This window comes from Pristiophorus japonicus, unplaced genomic scaffold (assembly GCF_044704955.1).
Source record: "Pristiophorus japonicus isolate sPriJap1 unplaced genomic scaffold, sPriJap1.hap1 HAP1_SCAFFOLD_416, whole genome shotgun sequence".
Taxonomy (NCBI): Eukaryota; Metazoa; Chordata; class Chondrichthyes; family Pristiophoridae; genus Pristiophorus; species Pristiophorus japonicus.
The window spans coordinates 563374-578501 of NW_027254047.1; the positions used below are offsets into that span (position 1 = coordinate 563374).

General features: G+C 49.5%; 2 non-coding genes across 2 annotated transcripts; both read left to right on the plus strand.

The window, feature by feature from the left end:
* Positions 1 to 4382: 4382 nt before the first annotated feature.
* On the plus strand, positions 4383 to 4455 carry trnat-ggu (transfer RNA threonine (anticodon GGU)). The gene has a single exon. It is a non-coding gene; the product is annotated as a tRNA-Thr (tRNA).
* A 4570-nt stretch (positions 4456 to 9025) lies between these two features.
* On the plus strand, positions 9026 to 9097 carry trnat-agu (transfer RNA threonine (anticodon AGU)). Its single transcript has one exon. It is a non-coding gene; the product is annotated as a tRNA-Thr (tRNA).
* The last annotated feature ends 6031 nt before the right edge of the window (positions 9098 to 15128 follow it).

The window sequence follows — 15128 nt, forward strand, 5'->3', positions numbered from 1 at the left end:
GCCGATACGGCCCTGAGACTTTCAGTGGTAGCGGGAGGCCGTGTGGTCTCCGTGGATCCTGGGCCATAGTACAGAGGTTCCCGCACCACCGACTGTGTGTAGCCTCCCTGCCTTTCTTTGCAACGTTGCAGGGTTTGCCCCACAGGGGGGGCAATCTGATGGGATGAGCATTATGTCTTTGCGATGGATAAGCTGCATCACCCCCATCTGGCGGTTCGCCGTGAGCAGGCGGTAATGTGGGACCCTGGTTGGTCCAGGTCCTAAACTGAGGGGGCCGTTACGGTTGACTCATCGCTTTCTCGCACTTCCGTAACAACGAGCAGGTCTGTGGGCTGCGCCATTTCCACCCCGGTTGGTGGGCAAGGTTGGCCAACTGAGGGCATCAGCGCCGTTCTCAGTGCCTGGCCCGTGGCGGATCATGTTACAGAGCACAGACAGTGTAAGACATATTCGAAACAAAGCCTTGATAATGGTGCCTCTGCTCTCCCAAAACTGTGGGATGGGCAGCTTGTCTGACTCGGGCACATATTGGGATCCACGTTGGTGCGTCTCTTTTGCCCTGTGAACGCAGGCTACTGCCTTGGGTAACTTATAGGATACATGTACAACCGGTTGGGGCTTGCCCGCTATTTTGGCTTGGTGTACAACACTCCGGAACTTGTGTGGTAACACATCACTTGCTACGAACACTTTTTTAGAGACATATACAACTGGTTGGGATTCGCCCGCTTCTTTGGCTTGCTGTACAACACTCCCGACCTCGTGTGGTAACACATCACTTGCTACAAGCACTTTGTCAGATACATATACAACTGGTTGGGGCTCACCCGCTACTTTGGCTTGCTGTACAACACTCCCGACCTCGTGTGATAACACATCACTTGCTACAAACACTTTGTCAGATACATATACAACTGGTTGGTGTTTGCCCTCTACTTTGGCTTGTTTTAACGTACCCCCGACCCCATATGATAGTACATCATTGGCCGCGAAAGAATGCTCACATGGGTTCCACAGTGCAAACAACTTATTGGAACGTAGTGGGTTCCTGGCCTTCTCAGCGGCCCTCCACTTTACCTTTGCCCCAAACCCAGTCGCCTTCCTTGCTGGGCAACACATGCCTCTGTTCCGTTGCGGCCACATCCCGTCGTCTGGACGCTCTCTCGACCCGTGGTCTGGACGCTTCTCTCGACTGCCAGCATCTTCCTCCCCAGGGATTTCACATCTGGCGTCGGGAAGACACATTCGGTTTCGGCCGGAGCCCCGCTCCGCTTGGTTGACCTGGAGCCTTTTCCGTCGCCGCGAAGAGGTCATCGGCTTCGGGTGGTGGGTACCCCCGTCTGTAACCGCTGCTCGGTTGATCTTCGCCTCCTCGTGGTCGCGACGAGCGGCCTGTGCCTCGGGGTTCTGCAAATCGATCTGCACTTCGACGCCTGGTTCAGCTGAAGGTGGGGGCTTGCTCAGCCTTTGAGCAAGGGGTGAGGTTGTTCGCCAGAGAAGGTACACGGAGGTCTTCCCAGTTCCATCGAATCTTCCCCATCCACCTTCTACCAAGCAGCATTGGCCCATCACCTGAAACAATCCACAGTGGTAAATCGTGCACTGCTCCCTCATGGGATACCCTTATGCCCGCACTACCAATAACTGGTATCAGTTCCTTGGTGTAGGTGCGCAGCTTTGCCTGAATCGGGATCAGCTTGGGTCGTTGTGCTCTGTCGCCCCCCACAGCCTCTCGAATGCCTTCTGGCTCATTATTGATTGAATCGCCCCCGTGTCTAGTTCCATGGAGACTGGAGTGCCGTTAAGTTCAACTTTTAACATTATCGGAGGGCTTTTGGTGGTGAAGGTGTGTATCCCATCTACTTCCCCTTCAGCCTCAGGTTGAGTTGCCTCTCCTGCTCGTTCAGCGTGACCCTCTGCCACGTGGTGAGTCACAGATCGTTTGCACATTCGCTGGAGGTGCCCCATTGTTCCACAGCCCTTACACACACAGGGCTTGAATCGACATTGATGAGCTCGATGGCTGCCCCAGCAGCGCCAACATGGTGCTAATGGATACGCATTCATGCCCCACGGCGGACTCTGAGTCACTCTAGGCCTAGGTCTGGCCTCTGCGGTCATGTGGGCCCTGTCCTGTGCCGTTCTGCCTGCTGAATACATTATTTTATGCACAGTACTTGCCGGTGAGCTTCGATTCTGTGAGGGTATCTGTTTCGTGTTATCGCTCGTGGATATGAAGGCTTGGGCTATCGCGATGGCCTTGCTCAGATAGAAACATAGAAACATAGAAAATAGGTGCAGGAGTAGGCCATTCGGCTCTTTGAACCTGCACCACCATTCAATAAGATCATGGCTGATCATTCACCTCAGTACCACTTTCCTGCTTTCTCTCCATACCCATTGATCCCTTTAGCCGTAAGGGCCGTAGCTAACTCCCTCTTGAATATATCCAATGAATTGGCCTCAACAACTCTCTGTGGTAGAGAATTCCACAGGTTAACAACTCTCTGAGTGAAGAAGTTTCTCCTCATCTCAGTCCTAAATGGCCGACCCCTTATCCTTAGACTGTGACCCCTGGTTCTGGACTTCCCCAACATCGGGAACATTCTTCCTGCATCTAACCTGTCCCATCCCGTCAGAATCTTATACGTTTCTATGAGATCCCCTCTCATCCTTCTAAACTCCAGTGTATAATTGTCCAGTTTATCCAGTCTCTCCTCATATATCATTCCAGCCATCCAGGGAATCAGTCTGGTGAACCTTCGCTGCATTCCCTCAATAGCAAGAACGTCCTTCCTCAGATTAGGAGATCAAAACTGAACACAATATTCCAGATGAGGCCTCACCAAGGCCCTGTACAATTGCAGTAAGACCTCCCTGCTCCTATACTCAAATCCCCTCGCTATGAAGGCCAACATGCTATTTGCCTTCTTCACCGCCCGCTGTACCTGCATGCCAACTGTCAATGACTGATGTACCATGACACCCAGGTCTCATTGCACCTCCCCTATTCCTAATCTGTCACCATTCAGATAATGTTCTGTCTTCGTGTTTTTGCCCCCAAAGTGGATAACCTCACATTTATCCACAATATACTGCATCTGCCATGCATTTGCCCACTCACCTAACCTGTCCAAGTCACCCTGCAGCCTTTTAGCGTCCTCCTCACAGCTCACACTGCCACCCAGTTTAGTGTCATCTGCAAACTTGGAGATATTACACTCAATTCCTGCATCCAAATCATTGATGTATATTGTAAATAGCTGGGGTCCCAGCACTGAGCCCTGCGGCACTCCACTAGTCATTGCCTCCCATTCCGAAAAGGACCCGTTTATCCCTGGATTCGGCAGACAGCAGCTTGCGAAGGATGACCTCGTGGCCGATTCCAAGCACGAAACCGTTCGTCAACATTTGCCACAAAGATCCATCAAAAATCGTACTGCCTCGCAAGGAATCTTCTGGCCCTGGGAGCGACGGTGCTTGTAAAAGTGATACCTGGCCTTTAAGATGCTCTCCTTCGGCTTGAGGCGTTCCCACACCAGCGCACACAGCTCTGTGTAAGTCTTCTCCTCTGGTTTGACCAGTGCCAGCAGATTTTTGAGCAGGCCGTATATCGGAGACCCACATACGGTGAGGAGAATCGCCCTGGGCTTGATCGCTCTCTCTTAGCCTCGTCCTGTTCATTGGCGACGAAGTACCGGTCGAGACGCTCAACGAAGGCTTCCCAAATCATCACCCTCAACAAATCCCTCAACAATACCAACGGCAGCCATTACTGCATAAAGGTTCGTGATCCGTTACTCGTCGCCAGTATGTGATGTTCAGAATAAATCCACAGGACTGTATTGAAAGCTCAAACTGTTGTGACCTTGTGCTCTTTATTCAGACTCCAGAGTGGGGAAGTAGCATGGTGAGTCACCTTATATACCTGCTTGTCCCAGGGTGCACAGGTGACCATTGGGTCTCCCACAGGTGTGCCCCCTAGTGGCAAGTCTTACATATTGGTGACGTTTACATGCATACACAACATTCATGACCCGTTCCACATCTTTTTATTCCTCACTCACTTTCCCGCTATTTCGCTTTCTCCGTCTCTCACTCATTCCCCTCTCCCCCTTTCCCCTCTCTCGCCTCACCCTCTTCCCATCCCACTCTCTCCCCTTCCGACTCTGCCTTTCCACTCTCCCTCTCCCTCCTCCTTCTCCGCTCCCTTTCTTCCCCTCCCTCCTCTCTCTATCTCTTTTCCCTTTCCTTTCAGATTCTCCCCTTCTCCCTCTCTCCCCGTCCCCTTTCTCTCTCCCCTGCCTCCTCCCTCTTTCGACTTCCCATCTCTCTCCCCTCCCCCTCTCGCTCTGGGGAATGACGCACAGCCAGGGGCAGGTGGCTCCATAGCTCAGGGGTTAGAGCACTGGTCTGGTAAAACAGGGGTCATGGGTTCAAATCTCAGTGGGGCCTACTCAAAATTAGCTCAGTACTTAAATTCACTGTCAATTAACAAGGGCTTTAATTATAAAGATTAAACAGCTCTGAGATTGACCCTGAAACAACAAGTTCCCCTCACGCCTTTCCTTGTCTCTCTGCTTTCCAGATCACGACTCGTTCTACATTTTTTTTTAACTCCTCTCTCACTTTCCCGTGATCTCACTTTCTCCATCTATCTCTCCCCTTCCCCTCTCTCTCCTTCCGCTCCCTCCCCTCACTCCTCTCTCTCCCTCTTTTGCCTTTCTTTTCAGATTCTCCCCTGCTCCCTCTCTCCCCTTCCTTTCTCTCTCCCCTGCCTCCTCCCTCTCTCGACTTCCCATCTCTCTCCCCTTTCCCTCTCTCTCCCCTTCCCCTCTCCTCCCTCCTCTCTCTCACTCTTTTGCCTTTCTTTTCAGATTCTCCCCTGCTCCCTCCCTCTCCCCTTCCTTTCTCTCTCCCCTGCCTCCTCCCTCTCTCGACTTCCCATCTCTCTCCCCTTTCACTCTCACTCTCTCCCATTCCCCTCTGGCTGACTCCTTCCCCCTTTCTCTCCCATTCCCTCTCCCACTCATTCCCCTCTCTCCCTCCTTTTACAACTTCCAAGCACTAATCTCTCTCACAGTGCCGGCACAGACACGATTGGCTGAATGGCCCTCCTTGTGTGCTGTAAGATTCTGTCAATGTTCAGAGATGAATCACCAACAATGATTATTCGGGCCCCATCTCCATGTTAACAATAGTAAGATGCAAAAAGGAGCAAGTGTCACAAGTGGCTCCATACCTCAGGGGTTAGAGCACTGGTCTTGTAAACCAGGGGTTGTGGGTTCAAATCTCATTGGGGTGAACGCAATCTTGGCTTCTGTTACTGAATTGACCGTCAATCGGCGACAGGCCGACACCATCAACAGGAACCGCTCACTCTGCACTTTACAATCTGCCCACAGCACTTTCACTTCCCACCCCCAGTCTGTATCCCACCTTTTCCACATCCAGTCTCAGAGACACAAATATATCATCGACTCATAGAAACTTACAGATGGGAAGGAAACCATTTCGGCCCATCGTGTCTGTGCCGGCCGACCAAGACCTATCTGCTGGGCAGGCCACATAGTCCGCATGCACCAGACACGAGACTCCCAAAGCAAGCGCTCTACTCGGAACTCCTTCACGGCAACCAAGCCAAAGGTGGGCAGAGGGAATGTTACAGGAACACCCTCAAAGCCTCCCTGATAAAGTACAACATCCCCAACGACACCTGGGAGTCCCTGGCCAAAGACCAGTCTGCCCTAAGTGGAGGAGGAAGTGCATCCGAGAGGGCGCTGAGCACCTCGAGTCTTGTCGCCAAGCGCAGGCAGTGGAAGGATCGTGTGGCAAACCAGCCCCACCCTCCCCTTCCCTCAACGACTATCTGTCCCACCTGTGACAGGGACTGTGGTTCCTGTATTGGACTGTTCAGTCACCTCAGGACTCATGTTGAGAGTGGAAGCAAGTCTTCCTCGATTCCGAGGGACTGCCTATGATGATGATCTAATCCCACTTTCCAGCTCTCGGTGCGTAGCCCTGTAGCTTACGGCACTTCAAGTGCACATCCAAGTACCTTTTAAACGTGGTGAGGGTTGCTGCCTCTACCACCCGTTCAGGCAGTGAGTTCCAGACCCCCACCATCCTCTGGGTGAAGGAATGGAGGTCTCCCCTCAGCCTCCTCTGTTCCAAAGAAAACAACCCCAGCCCATCCAATCTTTCCTCGTCACTAAAATTCTCCAGTCCCGCCAACATCCTGGTAAATCTCTGCACCCTCTCCAGTGCAATCACATCCTTCCTGTGATATCCTGACATTTCCCAGTTCCTGCCTTCGCTGGTTTTAGTCTCAAGATGCGGCAATGGACACAAGATGATCCAGTTGAGATTTTCCACAAATAATGAATCCCACGGCCACATCTGTTTGACCCTCGGAGGGCATTCTGTAAATTCACCAAATGTATTAAATGCATACCTTACCCCCGCCCTGTGGTTACGCTCGAACTGTATACAACACTGGTTAGGCCACAGCTGGAGTACTGCGTGCAGTTCTGGTCACCACATTACAGGAAGGATGTGATTGCACTGGAGAGGGTGCAGAGGAGATTTACCAGGATGTTGCCAGGACTGGAAAATTTTAGCTATGAGGAAAGATTGGATAGGCTGGGGTTGTTTTCCTGGGAACAGAGGAGGCTGAGGGGAGATTTAATTGAGGTGTATAAAATTATGAGAGGCCTGGATACAGTGGATAGGAAGGACCTATTTCCCCTTAGCAGAGGGGTCAACAACCGGTGGGCATAGATTTAAAGTAATTGGGGGGAGGTTTAGAGGGGATTTGAGGGGAAATGTCTTCACCCAGAAGGTGGGGGGGGGGGTCTGGAACTCACTGCCTGAAAGGGTGGTAGAGGCAGAAACCCTCACCACATTTAAAAACTACTTGGATGTGCACTTGAAGTTCCGTAACCTACAGGGCTACGGACTGAGAGCTGGAAAGTGGGATTAGGCTGGGTAACTCTTGGTCGGCCGGCGCGGACACGATGGGCCGAAATGGCCTCCTTCCGTGCTGTAAATGTTTATGATTCTCTGATTCTCTCTCTCACTCCTTCCCACATTCTACCCGACATAAACTAGAGGTGATCCAAAACTCGGCTGCCCCATGTCCTAACTCGCACCGAGTCCCACTCACCTATCACCCACTGAGCTCGCTGTCCCATGTCCTAACTCGCACCGAGTCCCGCTCACCCATCACCCCCTGTGCTCACTGCCCCGTGTCCGAACTCGCACCAAGTCCTGCTCACCCATCACCCTCTGTGCTCACTGCCCCGTGTCCTAACTCGCACCGAGTCCCGCTCACCTATCACCCACTGTGCTTGCTGTCCCGTGTCCTAACTCACAACGAGTCCCGCTCACCCATCACCCCCTGTGCTCGCTGACCCGTGTCCTAACTCGCACCGAGTCCTGCTCACCCCTCACCCCCTGTGCTCGCCGACCGACATTGAATCCTGGTTAAGCAACGACTCGATTTCAAAATTCTCATCCTTGTTTTCAAATCCCTCCATGGCCCCTCGCCCCTCCCCATCTCCGTAACCTCTTCCAGCCCCTACACCCCTCCCTATCTCTGTAATCTTCTCCAGCCTCTACACCCCCTCCCTATCTCCGTAACCTACTCCAGCCCCTACACCCCTCCCTATCTCTGTAACCTCCTCCAGCCACGACACCCCACCCTATCTCTGTAACCTCCTCCAGCCCTTACACCCCTCACTATCTCTGTAACCTCTTCCAGCCACTACAACCCTCCCTATCTCTGTAACCCCCTCCAGCCCCTACACTGCTCACTATCTCTGTAATCTCATCCAGCCCCTACACCCCTCCCTATCTTTGTAACCTCTTCCTGCACCTATAGCCCTCCCTATCTCTGTAACCTTCTCCAGCCCTACACCCCTCCCTATCTCTGTAACCTCCCCAAGCCACTACATCCCTCCCTATCTCTGTAACCTCCCCAAGCCCCTACACCCCTCCCTATCTCTGTAACCTCCTCCAGCCGCTACACCCCCCCTATCTCTGTAATCTCTTCCAGCCCCACAACCCCCTGAGATGTCTGCACTCCTCTAATTCTGCCCTCTGACCATCCCTGATTATAATCGCTCCACCATCGCTGGCCGGGCCTTCTGTTGCCTGGGCCCCAAGCTCTGGAACTCCCTCCCTAAACCTCTCCGCCTCTCTACCTCTCTTTCCTCCTTCAAGACACTCCTTAAAACCGCCCCCCCACCTGCACTAATTTTTATCGCATAATCCTCCTGTGGAGCACCTTGGGACGTTTCACTACGTTAAAGGCGCTGTATAAATATACATTATTGTTGTTGTTCCCTCTGTCTCTCCTCTTCCCCGTCTCTCTCTCACTCCTTCCCCTCACTCTCCCCTTCCCTCTCTCTCACTCATTCGCCTCACTCTCCCCTTCCATCTCTCTCTCACTCCTTCCCCTCACTCTCCCCTTCCCTCTCTCGTCCTCTAATAGAGCCCCACCTAGTGGACTATCGATGTAATAACAACTACTGATACGCTCCTCTCTCTCTCCTTCTCTCTCTCTCTCTCTCTCTCCCCTTCCCCCTCTCACTCACTCCTTCCCTCTCCCTGTCCCTTTCCCCCGCTTTCTCCCCTCCCCATTCTCCGCTCCTCTCTCTCCACTCACTCCTCAATCTCTCTCCTCCCTCTCTCTCTCTCTCCTTTCCCTTCTGACTTTCTCCTTGCCCCTCTCTAACTCCTTCCGGCTCGAGAGACAGTGAGCGACAGAGAGAAAGTGATAGAGAGACAGAGGGAGTGAGACAGAGAGACAGAGAGACAGAGAGATTGGGCCAGAGTGTGACTGAGTTGCCTTGGGATGTTTTATCACGTGAAAGACACGATATATCGATGTTGAGAGGCGAATATTGAAGAGGTGGAGGCAGGAGTCTGGGGGATGAGACACAATCTGAGCGTTTCACTGACCCCTCCGCATTCTTCAAACACACAGCACTAACTGGGGAATGACCCACAGTCTCGGGCAGGTGGCTCCATAGCTCAGGGGTTAGAGCACTGGTCTAGTAAACCAAGATCGTGGGTTCAAATCTCACTGGGGTCCATTCTAAATTAGCTCAGTATTTAAAGTCACTGTCAATTAACAAAGGCTTTAATAATAAATATTAAACTGCACTGAGACCAACCCTGAAACAACAAGTTCTTTTCTCGTCTCAGTTGCACCATCTCTCCATCTGCCTTTGTCTTTTTACCCCTCTCTCCCTTTTCCGCTATCTCACTGTGATATATTTACAGAGCACAAGCACACACAGCTTCCAACATGGCAGGCAGCACGCTCGGAAGCCTCCGGAAATCTGCCTGGTTCTGTTTATTAGTAACTATGCAGTTGCAGTACGCAATACGTCCACATCCACAGTGTGGCGCTACAAACATTACAAGCTTACAGACATTACACTTCTCCCTCCTTAATGAAGAAGTAATTATAACAAACATCATACATAACTTTCATGTTTATACATAACACAGGATATAAACTTATTATTTTTCCCATATTTACAAATTTAACTTTACCACTTGTTTTCCATTTCGAAGAGGATCCCTTCGCTCTCGAACCGGACCTTCCAAACATGGTGTCGATTTCACACTCATTCGAGGCTCATCCTGAGGAACGTTTTCCTCCACGGAATTTCCTTGATTTTCATTTGAACTCACTCTAACGTCAGGCTCTTTGTTTTCCTGACTCGGACTCAGACTTTCATTCTGATTCTCTCCTGGATTTGTTTCCAGTCCATTGGATTTAGGATTTGCTACTGGTGTATCAAAACTATCTGATGAGTCAGAAATAATTGAATCATTCCCACCTTCAACTCCTTCAATGTCTGTAGGTAAAATATGATCAATATGGACAAACCTAACCTGTCCATTATCAAATATCTTTACCAAATATGTGCGAGGACCACATATCTTCACCACTCTTCCTGGTAATCACTTTAACCATTTATGGTGATGGTTCTTCACTCTCACCTTCTGGTTTAATTTCACACTTCTCTCTTTTACTCTACCTCTATCATGATTCTCTTTCTGTTTTAATTGTGTCTCTTCGACGGACTGTGCCAAATTTGGCTTTAACAACGAGAATCTGGTTCATGGCTGTCATTGGAGAAACAACTCTGCTGGTGTTCTACCAGTAGTTGTGTGAGGAGTATTTCGATATGTAATCAAAAAATTTGCCAATTTGTGATCCAATGACAACTGTCGTTTCCTTGGATTTGGATCTAACATTTGTTTTATGAAGGCACGTTTTACAATTTTTACAGTGCGCTCTGCTGCACCATTCGAAGCAGGGTGGTGTGGTGGAACCTTGGTATTTTTTACACCATTTTTGCTCGTGAATTGTGCAAATTCTTCTGAACGAAATTGTGGTCCATTATCTGAAACAATTTCTTCAGCGAAGCCAAATGAAGAAAATAATTTTCGTAAAATGTCCACTGTTTTACTTGTTGTTATTTTCCACATTGGAAACACCTCAGCCCACTTCGAATGGCTATCAATCACAATGAACAATTGTTGTCCTTCTAACTCAGCAAAATCAATATGTAGCCTTTGCCACACCTTGGGAGTGGGTGCATTTCAAATTGCATCCAATTTTTCAATGGTTGGATGTAAGCCATCTTTGTCTACTCTGTACCCTAAGTACTCAACTGAGTTTTTAAATAACTCACACTTACGAGCAGACACTCGCACTCTGTGCTTCTCTAGCTGTTTGAGGACTTCATTCAATGTTTTAGTAATGAGTCTAGTAAGAAGGAGGAACTGAGGGAAATCCTTATTAGTCGGGAAATTGTGTTGGGGAAATTTATGGGATTGAAGGCCGATAAATCCGCAGGGCCTGATGGAGTGCATCCCAGAGTACTTAAGGAGGTGGCCTTGGAAATAGCGAATGCATTGACAGTCATTTTCCAACATTCCATAGACTCTGGATCAGTTCCTATGGACTGGAGTGTAGCCAATGTAACCCCACTTTTTAAAAAAGGAGGGAGAGAGAAAACAGGGAATTATAGACCGGTCAGCCTGACATCGGTAGTGGGTAAAATGATGGAATCAATTATTAAGGATGTCATAGCAGCGCATTTGGAAAGAGGTGACATGATAGGTCCAAGTCAGCATGGATTTGTGAAATGGAAAGCATGCTTGACAAATCTTCTGGAATTTTTTGAGGATGTTTCCAGTAGAGTGGACAAGGGAGAACCAGTTGATGTGGTGTATTTGGACTTTCAGAAGGCTTTCGACAAGGTCCCACACAAGAGATTAATGTGCAATGTTAAAGCACATGGGATTGGGGTAGTGTGCTGACGTGGATTGAGAACTGGTTGGCAGACAGGAAGCAAAGAGTAGGAGTAAATGGGTACTTTTCAGAATGGCAGGCAGTGACTAGTGGGGTACCGCAAGGTTCTGTGCTGGGGCCCCAGCTGTTTACATTGTACATTAATGATTTAGACGAGAGAATTAAATGTAGTATCTCCAAATTTGCGGATGACACTAAGTTGGGTGGCAGTATGACCTGCGAGGAGGATGCTATGAGGCTGCAGAGTGACTTGGATAGGTTAGGTGAGTGGGCAAATGCATGGCAGATGAAGAATAATGTGGAGAAATGTGAGGTTATTGAGGCCAATTCACTAAATATATTCAAAAAGGAGTTAGATGTAGTCCTTACTACTAGGGGGAATCAAGGTGTACGGCGAGAAAGCAGGAATGGGGTACTGAAGTTGCATGTTCAGTCATGAACTCATTGAATGGCGGTGCAGGCTCGAAGGGCCGAATGGCCGGCTCCTGCATCTATTTTCTATGTTTCTATGTTTCTGTATTATTATGAATTTGCCTATTTGATGCTGAAATTAGTATGTCATCCAAATAACATACTACCCCTTCAATACCTTGCAAAACCTGGTTCATTACCCCTTGGAATATGACAGGGGCGGAAGACACTCCAAACGGTAACCTATTAAATTGATATGGGCCGAGATGAGTATTTATAGTCAAACATGACTTGGACTCCTCATCTAGTTCAAGCTGTAAGTAGGCATTCGTCAGATCCAGTTTTGAGAAGATCTGACCACCTGTCAGTGTTGTGAACAAATCTTCTATATTCGGCAATATATTGGGGACATTACCCTCTAGAACCTGGTTTACGGTTACCTTATAATCACCACACAATCTTACCTTACCATCAGACTTAGGTACAACAACAATGGGTGTAGCCCAATATACATCAATCTATCTTACAAATAATGTTCTCAGTCTCTAGCCTTTTGAGTTCTTGCTCAACTTTCTCCTTGAGTGCATATGGTACGAAACGTGGCTTGTAATTAAACTGATCTAGCGTCCTTCTGTACCCTGACACTCGAAGCCTTGGATCGGACTGCCCATTTCACAGAACACCTTCGGATACTGCTTGATAACCTCATCCGTTGATGAAAATCTTGCTTCCACACAGAAAATCTCACTCCAATCCGGCTTCAGTGAGCTCAACCAATTTCTTCCGAGTAAAGCAGGCTTGTCTCCTTTCACTACTATTAGAGGCAAGTTCTGAAATTGATCTTTATATTTCACCGGTACGGTGATACGACCTACCACAGGAATTTTCTCTCCCGAGTAGCCTCGCAGCTCTATCTTGGATTTCTCCAGTTGGAAATTGTCGAGGTACAGTGACTCCGGTACTACACTCACGGATGCACCCGTGTCAATTTCCATTGGTATCTTGAATCCCGTAACATCTATGTGGCTTTTGATGCTTCCCGAATCGCTGTCCGTTAACCTCGTGCTCCTGATGACATGTAACTCTAACATCTCCTCGTCCTGTTGTTGTTCTTCCATGCTATGTAGTCTCTTGGGATTTCTATCATAGCTTTGAACGCTGGACTCATAGCTTTAAAAACTGGTTTGCCCTTCAGTCGGCATGCCTTTGCAAGATGCCCAGTCTTTTTGCAGAAGAACCACTCTGCCTTCACGTATGGACAACTTTGAGCAATGTGTTGTCCCAGGCACCTATAGCACGACTTCGACACTCTGTTAGAATTTGCAGTTTCTGAGACTTTGGGCCCCAACCGTCTTTTACCTTGATCGTGCAGGTGATTTACCTCGGTTGACTGACGACCGTAATTATTATTTAATTCTCGGGAATATTGTTCAGCCATGCCCATCGACCTCGCTGTCTGACAAGCAATCTCAAAAGTCAAGTCATCTGTCATCAATAACTTCCTTCTGATCGCATCATTTTTCACCCCACAAACAAAACGATCCCGTAATGCGCGGTTTTGAAAGTTTCCATAATTACAGTGCATCGATAGCTTTTTTAATGCTACGATGTAATCACTGATATTTTCATCAGCCTTTTGATTCCGAATCCCGAAATGATAGCTTTCAGCAATTTCTAACGGTTTGGGGTTATAGTGCTGCTCCAGTTTCGTTAAAATCTCTTTAAGCGTTGTGTCCTTTGGCTCGTCAGCCACAAGCAGATTTACAAGGGTTTTGTATAATGTCGGACCTGCCTCTGATAAGAAGATCGCTTTCTTACGTTCCAACACAGCCCGGTTCTGGACTGCATTGTCTGGAACTTCGATTATGTTATTTGCAGTGAAATACATTTGTAGCTGATCCACATACGCTTTAAAACGTTCCCGTTCGTGTCTATATTCTCCTAAATGTCCGATTACACCAGCCATTTTAATCTCTAGCTGTTCACACCGTGTGCTGTATTTTACCTCGGATTATTGCAGCTTTTTCCAAAGACAGAACCTTCCAAAGTCACTCTGTCGGCTGGCTGAATCCTTCACCAACAAAATTTAAGCTTCAAATCATCCGAAAAATCCCATCTCGCCGCCAAATGTGATATATTCACACGCAGCTTCCTAACATGGCAGGCAGCTCTGTCGGAAATCTCCGGAAATCTGCCTGGTTCTGTTTATTATTAACTCTGCAGTTGCATTACACAATACGTCCACATCCACAGTGTGGAGCTACAAACATTACAAGCTTACAGACATTACACTCACTTTTCCCGTCTCTCACTCATTCCCCTCTCCCCCCTTCCCCCTCCCTCTCCTCACACTCTTCCCTTCTTCTCTCTATTTTCATTCACTCCCCACTCCTCCCCTCTCTCTCCTTCCTCCTCTATCTTCCCTCTTTCTCCCCTTCCCCTTTCGTTACCCCTTCCCCTCTCACTCCCCCCTTCCCGCTCTCCTGCTCCCCCTCTCTTTTCCTCTCTCCTCTCTCTCACCCCTTCCCCTCTTGCTCACCTTCCCCTCCCTCTCTCTCCCTCCCTGTCTCCCTTTCCCCGTCTCTCACTCCTTCCCCACACTCTCCCCTACCCAGTATCTCCCCCCTCTCTACCCTTACCCCACTCTCTTACTCCTTCCCCACTCTCTCCCCTACCCAGCCTCTCCCCACTCTCTCCCCTTCCCCCACTCTCTTACTCCTTCCCCTTTCGCTCTCCCCTCCCACTCCTTTCCCTCCCACACTCTCTCTGTGTCCATCCCTTCCCTCTCTTTCCCCACCTCCCTCTCTTCCTCGCTGCCTCCCCTCCACCCTCTCTCCCCTTCCCCATCCCTCTCTCCCCTTCCCCCTCTCTCTCCCCCCTCTCTCTCTCATCCCTTCCCCCCCTCTCACCTACCCTCTCTCTCTTCCCTTCCCCCTCTCTCTCACTCTCTCTCCCCTTCCGACACTCTCTCTCCCCTCTTCTGTCTCCACTTTTTTGGCCCCCTCCCACCTCCCTTTCTCTCCTTCCCTCGCTCTCGCTCTACCCTTTCCCATCAGACTCTCCCCCTCCCCCTCTGGCCCATTCCCCCCTCTCTCCCTTTCTCCCTCCCTCCCCACTCTCTCCCCTCCCCACTCTCTCCTTCCCCCTCTCTATCACTCATTCGCCACTCTCTCCCCCTCCCCTCCCTCCCTCTCTTTCCCATCTCCACCTCTCTCTCCCATTCCCCTCTCTCTTCCTCCCTGTCCCCAGGGGTTGTGAGTTCAAATCTCACTGGGGCCTACTCAAAATTAGCTCAGCATTTAAATTCACCGTCAATTAACAGGGGCTTTAATTATACATATTAAACAGCTCTGAGACTGACCCTGGAACAACAGGCTCC